The sequence below is a fragment of the Vulpes vulpes genome, chromosome 3 (assembly GCF_048418805.1).
Source record: "Vulpes vulpes isolate BD-2025 chromosome 3, VulVul3, whole genome shotgun sequence".
NCBI classification, from domain to species: Eukaryota; Metazoa; Chordata; class Mammalia; order Carnivora; family Canidae; genus Vulpes; species Vulpes vulpes.
Window position 1 is genome coordinate 108,390,685 of NC_132782.1, and position 16,638 is coordinate 108,407,322.

General features: G+C 53.0%; 1 protein-coding gene across 3 annotated transcripts in view; it reads right to left on the reverse strand.

Annotated features, from left to right (window-relative positions):
- Positions 1–9,638, reverse strand: part of ABAT (4-aminobutyrate aminotransferase) — a 97,681-nt gene extending 88,043 nt beyond the window's left edge. The window contains exons 1-2 of one of the 3 annotated variants that reach the window (XM_026003090.2): positions 9,217–9,636; positions 2,762–2,897 (exon numbers count right to left, since the gene is read on the reverse strand). The gene's annotated coding sequence lies outside the window, so the exon portion shown is untranslated. Of the gene's footprint in view, positions 1–2,761; positions 2,898–8,880; positions 9,142–9,216 lie in introns of those variants that run through there. The other 2 variants (XM_072753883.1, XM_026003091.2) reach the window with 2 other exon arrangements.
- Positions 9,639–16,638: the final 7,000 nt, after the last annotated feature.

A 16,638-nucleotide genomic window follows, 5' to 3' on the forward strand; every position in this document is an offset into this window, starting at 1 on the left:
GAGCCTGCTTCTCCCTCTGCCTGTGTCTCTGCCTCTCTCTCTCTCTCTCTGTGTGGCTGTCATAAATAAATAAAAATTTAAAAAAAAAATAAAGAGATGGAAAGAGTTCATCTACCAAAATTGCCTAATTTTTATAATCATAACTACAATTATTTGTGGGGGCTTCATGGACGTGGACAATTTCATGAATTGCTGAGAGGAGTACAAATGATCAAAGCCTTCCTGGAGAGAAACTGGGTATTCCTATTAAAAACATTTTCCAGAACAATGAATGGTGCAAAGGTTTAGTGATTAAGTTGGTTTAGTGTCATTTTGTTTATTGTATCAAAGAACTGGAAACAAATGTACAACCACAGAGACTCTAAAGGGACATCTGTTGCATGAACAGAATGCCTCTAGTAAAACATGAGTATTGAGTATTGAATGGTATGAAAATGTCATCTCAAAATATTAAGTGAACAAAGATATTCACCAAAAAAGTTTATTTGGTATCGTTCTGTATTTGTTAAATCTATGTAGATAGACCTAGATAGATCAGTGCTGTCCAACAGAACCTTGTCTGATGGCAGAAATGTTCTGTGTCTGTGCCATCCAATATGGTAGCCACTAGCCATACCTAGGCATTGAAGACTGCACGTGTGCTAGTCAACTGAGAAACTGAAACTTAAATTTTATCTGAGTTTTGTTTCAGGTCAAATAGTCATATATAGCTAGGGGCTATCACTTTGAAGGCACCAATACAGATAGATAGTGAGAGAGAGAGACAGACAGATTTAAAAAAAAAAAAGCTCACTAGTATAGTTAGAGCTGTATATTAAAATTATAGATGATTCTAGTTTTACTTTATTTATATATCACCAAGTTCTGATTATTCTATAACAAATATATATTGTTCCTATATTAAGCAAAAAAAAATATTTAAAATGAAAAACAAAAAAGCAAAAGCTTAACCACATGCAGCCTACCATGTGTTTTATATGTCCTGCAAGCTATGGTAGAAAGTGGGTTTTATATTTTAAATGGTAGGAAAAAATAAAAATAAGTGATATTTTCTTTCACATGAAAATAACAATGAAATTCAAATTTCACTGTGCATAAATAAAGTTTTATTAGCACACAGGGATATCACCCCCTCACTTGTGCATTGTCTATGGCTGTCTTTGTGCTATAATGGCAGAGCTGAGTAGTTGTGGCAGAGACCACACAGCTTGCAAAGGCAAAAATATATACCACAAGGCCCCTTTTAGAAAAAGTTTCCCAAGGCCTGGTCCAAGACCATCAGGGGGAACAAACATGCACAGCACCCACTGGGAGTTAGGCCCTGGTACTGGGCATTCAAGAGTAGCTACATTGCTTCTGGTTAAGGAGGGGTGAGAGAGGGATATTAGCAGTCAGGTGCTTTGCAAGCTGATTCTCAAGTAGCTTCATTGTGACACTTGTGAAGAAAACTGTCAGCATGCTGGCAAGGCCTTTCTCACATTAGCTCCCCTTGCATTTTCCACAGTCCCAGTTCTCCTACGGGGCTGCTTGGGCCTGCAGGTGTCTTGCAGGGGATGCTGACAATGTTTTCCAGGGGCTGGCTTTGGCCCAGGATGGAGCTCCTTCCAGAAAAGCATTTCTGAGAAGGGAAATGAGGGCAATAGAATGTGAAGCTCTCAGGGTGCCAGCAGTCTGAGCAGGAAAGGCCCTTAGAGATGGGCCACCCATTGTACAGAGGAGGCAACAGAGGCCCAGAGATGGGGATGAGCTTGCCCAGAACCAGACTAGAATGTGTGTGCCTTATTTCTTAGGTCCATGCTTTCCATACTCCCAGCTCACAAAATAGTACATGGATACCATGGAGGGCTTTTGGGACTGGCTGGGGACTTGGTAGTGAATTGGATCCAATGATGACATTGGATGAGTCATTTATTCCCTCTCAGTCTGTATTCTCATTTTTGAACTGAACAATTAAAGTGTCCAGCACAACATCCACATGTAAAAGAATGAAGTTGGGCCCTTACCTCACACTGTACACAAAAATTAACTCATAATCAATCAAAGACCTATATATATATATAAAACCTAAAACCATAAAACTCTCAGAAGGAAACACAGAGATCTGTAAATCTTCATGACTTAGGATTTGGCAATGGCTTCTTAAATAGGACACCAAAGCATAAAAAAAAGAAAAAAGAAAAAAATGGATAAATTGGAATTAATCAAACCAAAAGCTTTTGTGCATCAAAGGACATCATCAAGAGAATGAGAAGACAATCCATAGAATGGGAGAAAACATTTGCAGACCACATATCAGAAAAGAGTCTAGGATCAAGAATATATAAAGAACTCTTACAACTGAACAACCAAAAGACAGACAACCCAATTCAAAAATGAGCAAAGGACTTGAATGGATATTTCTGTAAGGAAGACATACAGATGGCCAACCAGCACATAAAAAGATGCTCATCATCATCGGTCATTAGGAACATGCCTATCAAAACCACCCCGAGATACCACCTCACACTCCCTGGCATGGTGGTAATAACAAAATGGAAAATAGTGAGTATTGGCAAGGATGTGGAGAAATTGGAACCCTCACACACTGCCAGTGGGAACATACAAATCAGCCACTGTGGAAAAGTCTGGCGGTTCCTCAAAAAGTTAAACATAAGTCACCATATGACCTAGCAATGCCACTCCTAGGTAGATATCCAAAAAAGTTGAAACCAGCTGTTTAAACAAAAACTTGTATATGAATGTTTATAGCTGCACTACTTACAGTGGCCCAGAAGTGGAAACAAGCCAAGTGTCCACCAGCTGATGAATGGACGGAGAAATTGAGGAAGGTCTGGATGGTGGAGTACTATTCAGTCATACAAGGGAACGGAGTACTGGTGCATGACATGTAGACGAACCTGAAAACAAAAGACCATATGCTGTATGGATCCAGGATGAAATGTCCAGTATAGGTAAATCCAGAGACAGAAAGTGGATTAGTGGCTGGGGGTGGAAGAAAGGGAGGAATGGTAGTAGAAATGGGGTTTCCATTTGGGTTGATGACAGTGTTCTGGAACTAGACAGAGGTGATGGCTGCACAACACGGTGAATGTACTTAACACCACTGAACTGTTCACTGTAAAGTGGTAAATGCTGGGGTGCCTGAGTGGCTCAGTCGGTTGAGCATCCGACTTGATTTCAGCTTGAGTCATGATCTCCGGGTCGTGGGATTGAGCCCCTGTTGGGCTCTGCGCTCAGTGGGGAGTTTGCTTATCTCTTCTCTCTTTCTCTCTTTTCCTCTGCCCGTCCCCCCCTGCTCACTCTCACTCTCAAATAAATAAATAAATCTTAAAAAAATAATGAATTGGTAAATGCTGTGTTACGTGTATTTTACTAGAACAAGAAAAATGTATCTAGCAGAGTAGGTCACCGTTTGGGGCAAATGACAGGAGTTCAGCTCGGCGCCTGGTGGATGTGCACACATTGGCAGCTGTTGTTATTACCAGCTTCCCCAAGTGACCCGCCCAATTGTGTGAGGTTGCCCAGAGCTTTCTCATTCACTCATTCAGTAATTTGTCTGTTCATTCAGTCAGCCAGTCAACAAAGACACAGTTAGCATCTACTCTGTGCCAGGTGCTGAGCTGTACTAGGGTTGGGGATTTGAGGTCCCTCCTCCATGGGGCTTCCATCTTCCATAGGCCTGAGAGAGAGGATAAGAAAGGCAAACATGAACTAACGAAATGAATTTCTGACAATAAGTGCTTTGGGGGGAATGAAAAGTAGGATAATGTGCCCAGAGTCGGAGCAAGTACAACAGCCATGATGACCAGGGGGTCGCCTGGAAGGATGTGACATCTGCATGGAGGCCAGAATGCTCAGAGAGAGGCAGGGTGGATTTCCCATGCTTTTGTCCCTTGTGCTGGGCTCCTCGAAGACCCAGGGGCTGCCTCTGGCTCTCCTTACCTGCACGACCCCCGTAAGGTGAGTGTGCCATCCCCAGCTACTACCTCTGATATGTCACGGATGTGTCACAGCTTTGTTCCACTTCCACTGTCATTGTGATGACTGGGTCCCTCAGAGCTGCCAGCCTCCAAGAAACACAATAGTGTAGTTCTCCTTCTAGCTCAGGACATACTGAAAGTACAGGGGAACTGTGTCGTCGCCCAGCGCCATTCTCATGCCTGGGGGGCTTCCCAGGTGCAGTAAATGCATGGGCAACCCTCAACAACAGTTATCCTGCTCAAAATGTCGCTAGTGCTGAGGTGAAGAAGCCTCTTGTTAAATAACACGTATGTAGTTTCAACAATACGGAAGGAGCTTAATATGTTCTAGGTCCTTTCCTCCTGGGGCTGGAGATGCAGTTGTATTCACCCCAATTCTTCTTGCCCATACATGTGAAGGCACTGCAGATGGAGGCATGTGGCTCCCTGACTCATCTCCACTGCTGGGGAACACAGCTAAGCATTTATGTCTTATCTGAGATCTCTGAGGACTTTGTTGGCATGTCTGAGACCTATGGCATTTCTGAGATCTCTGAGGACAGTACTTGGCATGCAGCAGGTGCTCTATGAATACCGATCCATATCATTGTGTGAAAAGGACAGTGTCAAGCAGGATGCTGAGGGAGAGTGCTGACTCCTCTCATCTCTCCCTGGGGGAGCTATTGGCCTCCAGGAGCTGTCCATCAACTCCCTGCTGAAATCTCATCAACAGATCAAACTCTTCCCCCAGGGCCAGCAAATCCCGAAGTTCTTACTCCACTCTCCCCATCTCCTCCCTACAGACAACAGAAGACAAAAACCAGGACACAGAGCGGTAGAGCAGTTGTATCCTTAAACTCTGGAGATCTAGCTGTGACAATGAGGAATTCTAGACGATGAGGATGATGATAATAATGCCTGCATGACTGGGTTCGCTTGCGTGTCAAATGGGAGAACCACCTGCAGAGCATGTGGCAGACTGGATGGCTTGCAGGAGGTCCTCCACAAATACTGGCGATTATCATGACCATTCTCAAAATCATCACTCGTATTTTGGGTTCCTCCAGAAACAGACCCTGAGACAAGATCCTGAGGGTTTTATCTGGGAAGGGACCCAGGAGACACCAATAGGAGTAGGGTAGTGAGCCAGGATGGGAAAGGTAGGCAATAATGTGATCACAGCGGTCGACCAGGGTGGCATCCTGCTGGGAGTGCTGGGAATTGGCCCAGGGTGTCAACTCCCCAGCACTTCCAGCTTGTCCCTTTTGAGCTGGACAGGCAGAGATGGCCATAGAGAGCCCACATCGGGCTGAGTCTCAGGCAGTGACAGACTGAAGGCAAGTGAGTGTGCAAAGACATAGAGAGTGCTGGGCAGAGCATTGGCAGTGGCTGGGCCCCCCACCCTCTCTACCATCAATGGCTAAGGTATTTTTCTTACTTTTTTTTTTTCCCTATCAAATGACTTTAGAGCAGTTTTAGGTTCATGGCAAAATTGAGGTAGAGAGATTTCCCATGCACCCCTGTCCCCATACATGCACGGCCTCCCCCACCAGACGGGGACGTTTGTTAGGACTTATGAACCTGCGTGGACACACCAATGCCCAAAGTCCAGAGTTTCCATCAGGGTTCACTCTTGTGCATTCGCAGGTTTGGGCAGCTGTGTCATGCCGTGTGTCTGTCATTACAGCGTCCCACAGGCTAACACCCTCTGTGCTCTGCCTGCCAGTGCTCTCTCTCCTTCGCCCCCGGAATCCACTGTCTTTTTACTGCCTCCATAGTTCTGCCTTTTCCAAGAATGTCACATAATTGGAATTATACAGTAGGTAGCTTTTTCAGATTGGCTTTTTCATTAAGCGATATGCATTTAAGTCTCCTCTGTGGCTTGTCACGGCTTGGTAGCTTTTTTTTTTTTTTTTTTAAGCACGGATTAATAATATTCCATGGATGGACCACAGTTTGTTTATCCCTTCATCTAAAGAAGGACATTAAAAAAAATAAAATAAAATAAAGAAGGACATTTCGCTGGCTTCCAAGTTTTGGCAATTATTTTTTTTTAATTTATTTGATAGTCACACACACACACACAGAAAGAGAGAGAGGCAGAGACACAGGCAGAGGGAGAAGCAGGCTCCATGCACTGGGAGCCCGACGTGGGACTCGATCCCGGGTCTCCAGGATCGCGCCCTGGGCCAACGGCAGGCGCCAAACCGCTGCGCCACCCAGGGATTCCCAGTTTTGGCAATTAAGAATAGAGTTGCTATGGGGCTCCTGGCTGGCTCAGTCGGTAGAGCATATGACTCTTGATCTTGGGGTTGTGAGTTCAAGCCACACATCAGGCATAGAGATTACTTAAATAAAATCTTTATTTAAAGATATATTTATTCATTCATTCATTTCTGAATGAATGAATGAATGAATGACACGAGAGAGGAGCAGAAACACAGGCAGAGGGAGAAGCAGGCTTCCCGCGGGGAACCTGTTGTGGGACTTGACCTCGGGACTATGGGATCACGACCTGAGCCAAAGTCAGATGCTCAACTGCTGAGCCACCCAGGCGTCCCTAAAAATAAAATCTTAAAAAAAAAAAAGAAAAAGAATAGAGCTGCTATAAACATCTGTGTGCAGGGTTTTGCATGGACGCCAGCTTTCAACTTCCTTGGGTCAATACCAAGGAGTGTCATTGGTTGGTCATATGGCAGGAGTATGTGTAGTCCTGTAAGAAACCACCAGACTGTTCCAAAGTGGCTGTACCATTTTGTGTTCCCACCAGCAAAGAATGAGAGATCTTGTTGCTCTACATTCAGAACTGGGTGCTGTCAGTGTTCCAGACTTTTTTGGATTTCTTCCTCCTTCTGTCCCATCCTCATCTTTGGTCACTGCTGAGGTTTTAAAATGCCATTCTCTAGGTTCCCATAGTCTGTGCTCACCATTTCCATAGCACTTATGAGTTCATAAATTCTGTCATTCCATCACAAATTCACTAGCTGATTCCAGTCCTCATTTGCTCATGTGTGTACTTGCCCATTTATTCTCCCACTCTCACCAAAACTGCTGACCAGCTACTTACTGTGTGTCAGGCAGGCTGTTAAAGGATCTCTTTCAGGGCCATCTCCTCTGGCCAGTAAGCTCCACAGGGACAAGCCCTTGGCCTGACTCATCACCCCACGCCAGGTGCCAGGCATAGTGCCCAGCACAGAGCAGGGCTCAGTATATGTTTAACTGAACTGACAACATATTAGAGGAAATGGCCTCCTTTACTTTTCTTTCTTTCCAAACTGAACGCCCCAGAAAGATCTGGACTTGGTGGGAACTAGACAGTTGCTTGACTGATATTTAAAAGACCTTTCCCATGGAAAAAGGTCTTCCTGAAAATGAATCCCAGGCTCCCTGGGAGTTGGCGGGCGTGAAGGGCGTGCAAATGCTCCTTCTCCTGCTGAATCCAGAGGCAATAGATGGAAGAGCTTTGCCAGAAGGTACCAGACCTCACACTGGCTCCAGGGAGCAGCTCCTGAGCTGGATTCACCAGGGTTCCAGCCCCAGACCTACCACTGCTCTGTAGCTGTGTGACTTTGGGCCTGTCACGGACACTCTGACCTAAGTTCTTTAAAGGCGGCTGGCAGCTTCTTCTTGCTGGTTTGCTCGGAGGACTGAATGTGACAGCTTGTGCACATAGCTTGGGAAATCAATCCTGGCTCCACGGAAGGCCCCCTGATGGGGACCACTGCATCAAAGCTGCGTTCCTCGAAATACCCTGTACTCGCCTCTGTAACCCCAGGGAGACCACAGCCCTCCCCCCACGCCACTTCCCTACTTGTCGCCGAGACCTGACATCTGCTGTGCTGGCCTGGCTGCCTTGGCCTGTCCCCAAGTCTGTGATACAGCACAGTAAGCTGAGCTGGGGGCATCGTGTGAGCAAGTAAGGCCCCTGGGGTCTGGAGGGCTTACAGGCTACACCAGAAACCACCCAGCCATCAGTTGAACGCCCGCCCGCGAACCTCCAGCAAGCCTGTTGGGGGCCCCTCGTCCCTCTGACTCCTGGTTTCCTTGCCCACAGACCGAGGGCAGCCCAACGGGGAGCTTGACCATTGGGTTTCAGCCTGACTTTCTGAGCACCTCCCCTGACTGGTTGCCACAACTGGGAGGAGAGACATGCTCCTGGCAATGAGTGGAAGCCAGGGAAGGTGCTAAACTTCTACAGTGCATGGGATGGCCCCACAACAAGGATTATTTGGCCCCAAATGTCAACAGTGCTGAGGTTGAGAAACCCGCTCTAGTGCGGCGCTTGCAGTTTGACGAGTGAAACCCAGAAAGGCCCAAATCACCAAATATGTTAGCCCATTTCAATCTCTCTGAGCCTCTGCGTCTCCATCTGTAAAGTGGGGGTTAGAATGGTAGCAGGGCTGTGGAGGGGCTCAAGGGGGAGAGCCCATAAAGCGTCCTGCTCAGGGCTGTCCAAACAGCCGGCAGATTAGGAGTGGGAGGACCCCGTCCCCACCTCTGGAGTCTGGTTCTGACTCTTCCCCCAGGGGCCGTCCTCCGCCTGGAACATCCAGGTGTGCGTTGTCGTGGAAACCTTTCAGGGACGGCAAGAGCCTGACTGATTTTTTTTTCCCTCTCCTCAAAATAACCCATGCTGTCAGTCAAGTAACACTCAGGCACAGTGGTGAGGCGAGGGCGATTGTTTGGCCATCATTAACCGCTGAGCAAGGCGCCCGCTTGGAGAGCTTCCACCCCTGCCACCGGCAGTTAATAGCAATGCCACAGCGAGTAATTAATAGTCACGATGATGACCGTTACAGTGATGGCGGCCTTGCCCTACCCTGGCAGCCCTCCCCAGATGGCGACGGAGATGGTCATGGCCACCGTGCCCTGCGCCGGCCCTCCCCGGCCAGTTTATGTGCCAGGTGCTTCACGTGCTCACCAAGAACGTCCTTGAGAGTGAGGTCGGTATTGAGTCCGTTTTACAGATGAGGGTGCCGAGGCTCACAGGCGTGAGTGCTGGGGCTGGTCTGAGCCCAGTTCGGACGCCATGTGCCATGCTCTACCCGCGGAGGGCCACCGCCTCTCAGGAGCCTCCAGCGGAAGTGGGCGTCGGGAGAAGGCTCAGTTCCTTCGAACTGTGGCCCCGGCATCTAGACTGTCAGCTCCAGGCTCTTTCTTGGTGAGTTCTGAAGCGGGAGACACTACCACCCGCCCGCCCGTCTCTGAGCGCCGCCCGCCCGGATCCAGACGCCCCTGGTGGCAGAAGAGCTCCTACCTGGCTCCGATGTCTGTGCTTCGTAGAGCCTGGGTGGAATTCCTGGCGCACCCGCGCCTTCCACTTCCCCCAGGACAAAGGCCCAGCACAGCCTCCAATCCACATCACTCCTTCTGGCCCTCAGCAAACAGTCCCTGTTCTGGGCAGGAGGCGATAGAAAAATGCTGGCCACAGAATCCGACAGACCTGGGTGTAGACCGCACCCCCATTACCTCTAGTCCCGGCCTCACACAGCCTACGTATGCTTCCTAAGCCTCAGCCCTCCGGGCAGCTCTCAGAGCCAACATACTACTGTGCAGCACGCAGCAGGCTACGTAGGGTGCCTCGAGAGTCCCTGGGGACCCACGCTTTGGAGCAGCTGCCAGCGACTAAGGGACTGAGGAATGCCCTGGATTCCGTGGGGCAGCTCCCGCGGTCAGTTCATGAGGCTGGTGCGCCACCTCGTGGCCAGGGTCCTCCACAGTGAAGAGCCCATGAGGCTGGCCTCCTCAAGACTCGCAAACTTGCAACCTCAGGGAGGAAAAAATGACCTTCAGGCTGCCCGGGGGCGTGAAGCCAAGAACAGTCTCCGCACCTGTCTTCACCACTGGCTGGCCCAGAGCAAGGAGCCCTGGAAGCTCCGGGATTCTGTTCATTCACTCACTCATCCTCTCATTCTCTCAGACCCTGGGCTCCTTCTCAGACTGGGCTCCTCTCTCAGCCTGCCCCTCGCCCCCCAACAACCCGGTCCCTGCCCCTCATCCACGCTCACCTACCCGTCATACATGCTCGCCTAGCCCCTCTTGGTCCTAGCCCTCATAGACCCTCATGGACCCTCACCTAGCCCCTCACGGACGCCAACTGAGCCCCTCACAGATGGTCGCTTGACCCTCACAGACACTTGCCTGGCCCCTCATGGTCCCTCGCCTGGCCCCTCACAGATGCTAGCCTGGTCCCTCACGGTCCCTCGCCTGGCCCCTCACAGATGCTCACCTGGCCCCTCACGGATGCTCACATAACCCCTCAGGGATGCTTGCCTGGCCCCTCAGGGACGTTCACCTGGCCCCTCAAGGACACTCACCTGCCCCTCACGGACGTTCACCTGGCCACTACAGTCCCTCACCTGGCCCCTCATGGGCCCTCACGTAGCTCCTCACAGATGCTCACCTGTCCCCTCACGGTCCCTCGCCTGGCCCCTCAAAGACGCTCAGCTGCCCCTCACGGACACTCACCTGGCCCCTCATGGAGGCTCACCTGGCTCCTCACGGACGCTCACGTAGCCCCTCATGGATGCTCATGTAGCCCCTCATGGACACTCACCTGGCCCCTGACGGACGCTCATGTAGCCCCTCATAGACACTCGCCTGGCCCCTCAGGGATGCTCGCCTGGCCCCTCAGGGATGCTCACATGGCCCCTTACGGACGGACGTTCGTCTGGCTCCTTCCCAGTCCCTTGCCTGACTCCTCACGGTGCTCAAATAGCCCCTCACGGATGCTCGCCTGGCTCCTCATAGACGCTCATCTGGCCCCTCACAGAGGTTCACGTAGCCCCTAACGGATGCTCGCCTGGCCCCTTTCAGTCCCTCACCTGGCCCCTCACAGATGCTTGCCTGGCCCCTCACAGTCCCTCACCTGGCCCCTCACAGATGCTCGCCTGGCCCCCACCGATGCTGGCCTGGCCCTTCAGCACCCTCACATAGCCCCTCACAGACGCTCGCCTGGCCCCTCACATTGCTGGCCTGGACCCTCAGGATCCTCACGTAGCCCCTCAGGGACACTCACATGGCCCCTTATGGACACTCATCTGGCCCTTTCCCAGTCCCTCGCCAAGCCCCTCACGGACACTCGCCTGGTCCCTCACGGTCCCTCTCATAGTCCCTCAAGGACACTCACGTAGCCCCTCAAGGACGTTCACCTGGCCCCTCATGGACGCTCACATAGCCCCTCAAGGACACTCACCTGGCCCCTCACGGATGCTCACCTGGCCCCTCACAGTCCCTTGCCTGGCTCCTCATGGACGCTCACCTGGCCCCTCAGGGTTCCTCACCTGGACCCTCAGGACCCTCACGTAGCCCCTCACGGATGCTCGCCTGGGCCCTCATGGACACTCCTTTGGCCCCTCACAGACACTCGCCAGGCCACTCACAGTCTCTTGCTTGGCCCCTGACAGACACTGGCCTGGCCCCTCAGCACCTGCACGTAGCTCCTCATGGACTCTCACCTGGCCCCTCACGGATGCTCACCTGGCCCCTCAGAGTCCCTCGCCTGGCCCCTCACTGATGCTCGCCTGGCACCTCACCGACACTGGCCTGGCCCGGCCCCTCAGCACCCTCACATAGCCCCTCACAGACGCTTACCTGGCCCCTGACGGACACTGGCCTCACCCCCTAGGCCCCTCACGTAGCCCCTCATGGACGCTTACATCGTCCCTCACGCAGGCTCACCTGGCCCCTCACGGACGCTCATGTAGCCCTTCACTGACACTTGCCTGACCCCTCATGGACGCTCACCTGGCCCCTCACAGACACTCATATAGCCCCTTACGGACGCTTGCCTGACCCCTCACAGATGCTGGCCTGGCCCCTCAGGACCCTCACGTAGCCCCTCACAGGCACTCACCTGGCCCCTCACGGATGCTCACCTGGCCCCTCACAGTCCCTCGCCTGGGCCCTCACAGTCCCTCGTCTGGACCCTCACAGACGCTGGCCTGGCCCCTCAGGACCCTCATGTAGCCCCTCATGGGCACTCACATGGTCCCTCATGGAGACTCTCTGAGCCCTTCATGGATGCTCATGTCACCCCTCAGGACACTCATATAGCCCCTCAAGGATGCTCACCTGTCCCCTCAGAGTCCCTCACCTGTCCCCTCAGAGCCCCTCTTCTGGCCCCTCACAGACACTCGCCTGGCCCCTCATGGTCCCTCACTTGGCCCCTCACAGATGCTCGAGTGGCTGCTCACGGTCTCTCGCTAGGCCCTTCATGGTCCCTCACGTAGCCTCTCACGTAGCCCCTCATGGACGCTCGCCTGGCCCCTCAGGACCCTCACCTGGCCCCTCACAGATGCTCACATGGTCCCTCATGGAGGCTTGCCGATCGCTTCACGGACGCTCACATAGCCTATCAAGGACGCTAGCCTGGCCCCTCACAGATGCTCACAAAGCCCCTCACGGTCCCTCGCCTGGCCCCTCACGATCCCTCACGTAGCCCCTCACAGATACTCACCTGGCCCCTCATGGACGCTCACGTGGCCCCTCACGGACACTCACCTGGCCCCTCACAGTCCCTTGCCTCCCCCTCACGGACGCTCTCCTGGCCACGCACGGCTGCTCACATAGCCCCTCATGGACACTCGCCTGGCCCCTCACGGACGCTCGCCTGGCCCCTCACGGACGCTCACGTAGCCCCTCAAGGATGCTTCCCTGGCCCCTCCTGGAGGCTCATTTGTCCCCTCACGGACGCTCACGTAGCCCCTCATGAACACTCACGTAGCCCCTCACGGATGCTCATTAGCTCCTCACGGACGCTCGCCTGGCCCCTCATGAACGCTCACACAGCCTTTCACAGATGCTCATCTGGCCCCTCACAGTCCCGCACCTGACCCATCAAGGTCCCTCATGTAGTCCCTCACAGACACTTGCCTGGCCCCTGACAGACACTCGCCTGGTGCCTCATGGATGCCCACCTGGTCCCTCACAGACACTCACGTAGCCCCTCACAAATACTCGCCTGGCCACTCCCAGTCCCTCGCCTGGCCCCTCACGGACACTCACCTGCCCCTCAAGGATGCTTACCTGCCACCTCACGGATGCTCATCTGGCTCCTCACGGTCCCTCACCTGGCCTCTCAGGACGCTCACGTAGCCCCTCACGGATGCTCACTGCGCTCCTCACAGTCCTTTACCTGGTCCCTTACCTGGTCCCTCATGAACGCTTGCCTGGCCCCTCAAGGACGCTGGCCTGGCCCCTCAGGACCCTCACATAGCCCCTCAGGGATGCTCACATGGTCCCTCACAATCCCTCGCCTGGCCCCTCATGGACGCTGACCTGGCCCCTCAGGGACGCTTGCCTGGCCCCTCAGAGTCCCTCGCCTGGCCCCTCATGGATGCTTGCCTAGCTGCTCACTGACGCTGGCCTGGCCCCTCAGGACCTTCACATAGCCCCTCATGGATGCTCACCTGGCCCCTCACGGACGCTTGCCTGGCCCCTCACGGACACTGGCCTCACCCCTCAGGACCCTCACCTGGCCCCTCAAGGATGCTGGCCTGGCCCCTCAGGACCCTCATGTAGCCCCTCATGGGCACTCACATGGTCCCTCACGGAGGCTCACCGGGCCCCTCACGGACACTCATGTCACCCCTCAGGACACTCATATAGTCCCTCAAGGATGCTCACCTGGCCCCTCAGGGACCCTCACAAAACTGTTCATGGACGCTTGCCTGCACCTCAGAGTCCCTCGCCTGGCCCCTCACAGTCCCTCTTCTGGCTCCTCACAGACACTCGCCTGGCCCCTCATGGTCCCTTGACTGGTCCCTAAGATACTTGAGTGGCCGCTCAAGGTCTCTCGCCTGGCTCCTCATGGTCCCTCACGTAGCCCCTCATGGACACTCGCCTGGCCTCTCACAATCCCTCGCTTGTCCCCTCACGGATGCTGGCCTGGCCCCTCAGGACCCTCACATAGCCCCTCACAGATGCTCGCCTGGCCCCTCACGGACGTTCATGTAGCCCCTCATGAATGCTCGCCTGGCCCCTCACGGATGCTCATGTAGACCCTCTCAGATGCTCACCTGGCCCTTCACGGTCCCTCGCCTGGCCGCTCACAGATGCTCGCCTGGCCCCTAACGGACGCTCGCCTGGCCCCTCACGGACACTCGCCTGGCCCCTCACGGACCCTCACCTGGCCTTTTCGGATGCTCACCTAGTGCTAGATGGCTTTACCTTTCTTCATTGCCCTCATCAACCCCGTCAAGGCTGTAAGGCTCAAACCACTAAAATGTACTTTTTAAAAAATCGGTAGCACAGGTCGGTCTCGTGCAATTCACAAACGAGGGACGAAGCCGATGACTTTGAGATGTCAGATGACATTGACGATGCAGGGTGACACCTCGAGAAGCAGGGATGTTTACCATACGCAGGAAAAACCAAAGATGAAATCGCCATAGAAGACCCAAATTTGGTTAACATCTCTCAGGCCAAAACTACCGTTCCCCTTGGGGTTTTCCTCCTACTGGTCAGAAAGAAAGTCACCAGTCACATGGTTTGAGTTTTCCAGAACTGCCAGATGCTTGCACCCTGCCCAGTGGGCTCCACAAACACGCTCTGCCACGGATGCAGTGAGCAGTCAGCCCCGGGCCATACTGCTGGTTTTCGGATCATTGTTCTGGACACGACCTGATGCACGCTATGTGTTTATGCTTTTTGCCTGTTGCCTCATCTAGTTTTGGACCCCATGAGGGCACGGATGTGAGATGTCTCGCTCCCTGCTGCCTCCCAGGCACCCAGTCAGCATCCAGCAGATGGAGAAGGGCAGACAAATATTTGCGGAATGATGGGTTGTGTCAGGCCTGGGTTTGAATAACGCCAGTCCTGTCCCCACAGAGCTCACCATCTGTGAGTGACGCATGCTGGGAAACAGACCTATCACACCAAGTTTTAAAAAGGTCATATCAGGGATCCCTGGGTGGCTCAGCGGTTCAGCGCCTGCCTTTGGCCCAGGGCATGATCCTGGAGTCCTGGGATCGAGTCCCATGTCAGGATCCCAGCATAGAGCCTGCTTTTCCCTCTGCCTGTGTCTCTGCCTCTCTCTCTCTCTCTCTCTCTCTCTCTCTCTCTCTGTGTGTGTCTCTCATGAATAAATAAACAAAATCTTAAAAAAAAAATAAAAGGTCATATCATCGAAGGCTCAGTGGCTGTGGACACCTGGGAAAGGCTTTCTGGAAGAAGACGCAGCCGCCCAAGTCACCTGGGGCCCCTCCCCTTCCACCCTTTCTATTCATCCCTTCAGTGAGGCAATCACAGGACTGAATGCCAGTCTGGGCTGACAAGAATGAGGGTCTGTGTGGGGACAGAGATCGGGGCTGTCCCCAAGAGTCCAGGGCACTTTTTACTATGCAAGCCCACGGTCTGCGGTGACAACCCTGCCCACTACCCTCTAGAGCAGCTGGGCCCCTCGGGGTGCATCAGAGGGCTTCGGTGCACAGAACTGTCAGGTTGATGGTACCAGCCTGCTGGGAGCCAGGCTGCGACACCACCTAACAGTCCACAGATTTCCAAGCCCAGCATTCCTGGGCAGAATCACTAATCCGTGTCGGCTGAGCAGACCCTTGCTGATACCTGCTTCGGGACGCTGCCCTGAGCTGCCACGTGAGAAGCAGCACAATCTGGAAGGTCTCCCTGGTTTGAGCCGGGATCCAGGGTTGAAACTCCCACTCCTTCCAATGTCTGTGGCACCACTATTTGCTGGGCAGGTGCACTGGCCGAGTGGCAGAGGTGGGTTCCAACCGGCAGTCCCTCCTGAGACGCAGGAGGCTGCAACCTAACTAAGGAGAAAGTACATTCTTAGCTTTCTAGGAGCATACAGGGCAGGAAACCAGCACGCACAGGGGTGTCATCCCCTTGGGAGGACAAAGCACACGGTTTTTTCACCCTGCACCCAAGGTAGGGGCATGTATGGCTGTTGCGGCTGAGAGTCAAGACGTGTGTGGGTCACCTTGATGCACAGACAGGGAGCTGGGTCTCCTACCCATGTTGTAGGTCAGAGTCACGTAAGGCCAAGGTCTGCTCGCCAGCTTAGAGTTCTCAGAGTCCAGGCCACCCGGCACACGACGGTCTCACTGCAGACGGGCAGGCACCGTGGCCCACTTTTATCTTCACTTTATAAAGAACTTGGTCTCTGAGGTCACTTCCCCAGGAAACATGTCTCTTCCTGTCGGCAGCCCACGGGGTGTCTTGTTGGACTTGGGGTCCGCGGTGTGGATGATGGCCTGACTATTCCGAGGGCCTTTTAGGTGTCCAAAGTGATGTAATGCAGAGCCCAAACTTAAGGCAGGCCTGTTCCACATGACTTTTCACATTTGCTCTTTGCCCAGCTACTGCTGGAGGATATGGGAACAAAGATTTCTCTAGAAGGTGGTGATGTTAGGCCACAGTGTACAAGCTGAAGATGCTCTTGAACCAAAAAGTTGTATTAGGACAATACCCGCACTCTATTGAAAACTCCCCTGGTACATCTTACGTGGATTATCTAGTAATCACGTTCACAATCACTCTCAGGACAAAAGCCTAACTGCTTCACAGATGAGGAAAGCAGAGGCTCAGAGAGGCTAGGCCACTTGCTCCAGGTTGTTTGGCAGGTCTGGGGAAGAGCCAGGATCAGAATCCGGGTCTGCCCAGCCCAAGTTTCTGCTCTTAACCAGGAATGACACGGCCCAGCTGCGTGCCTCACGGT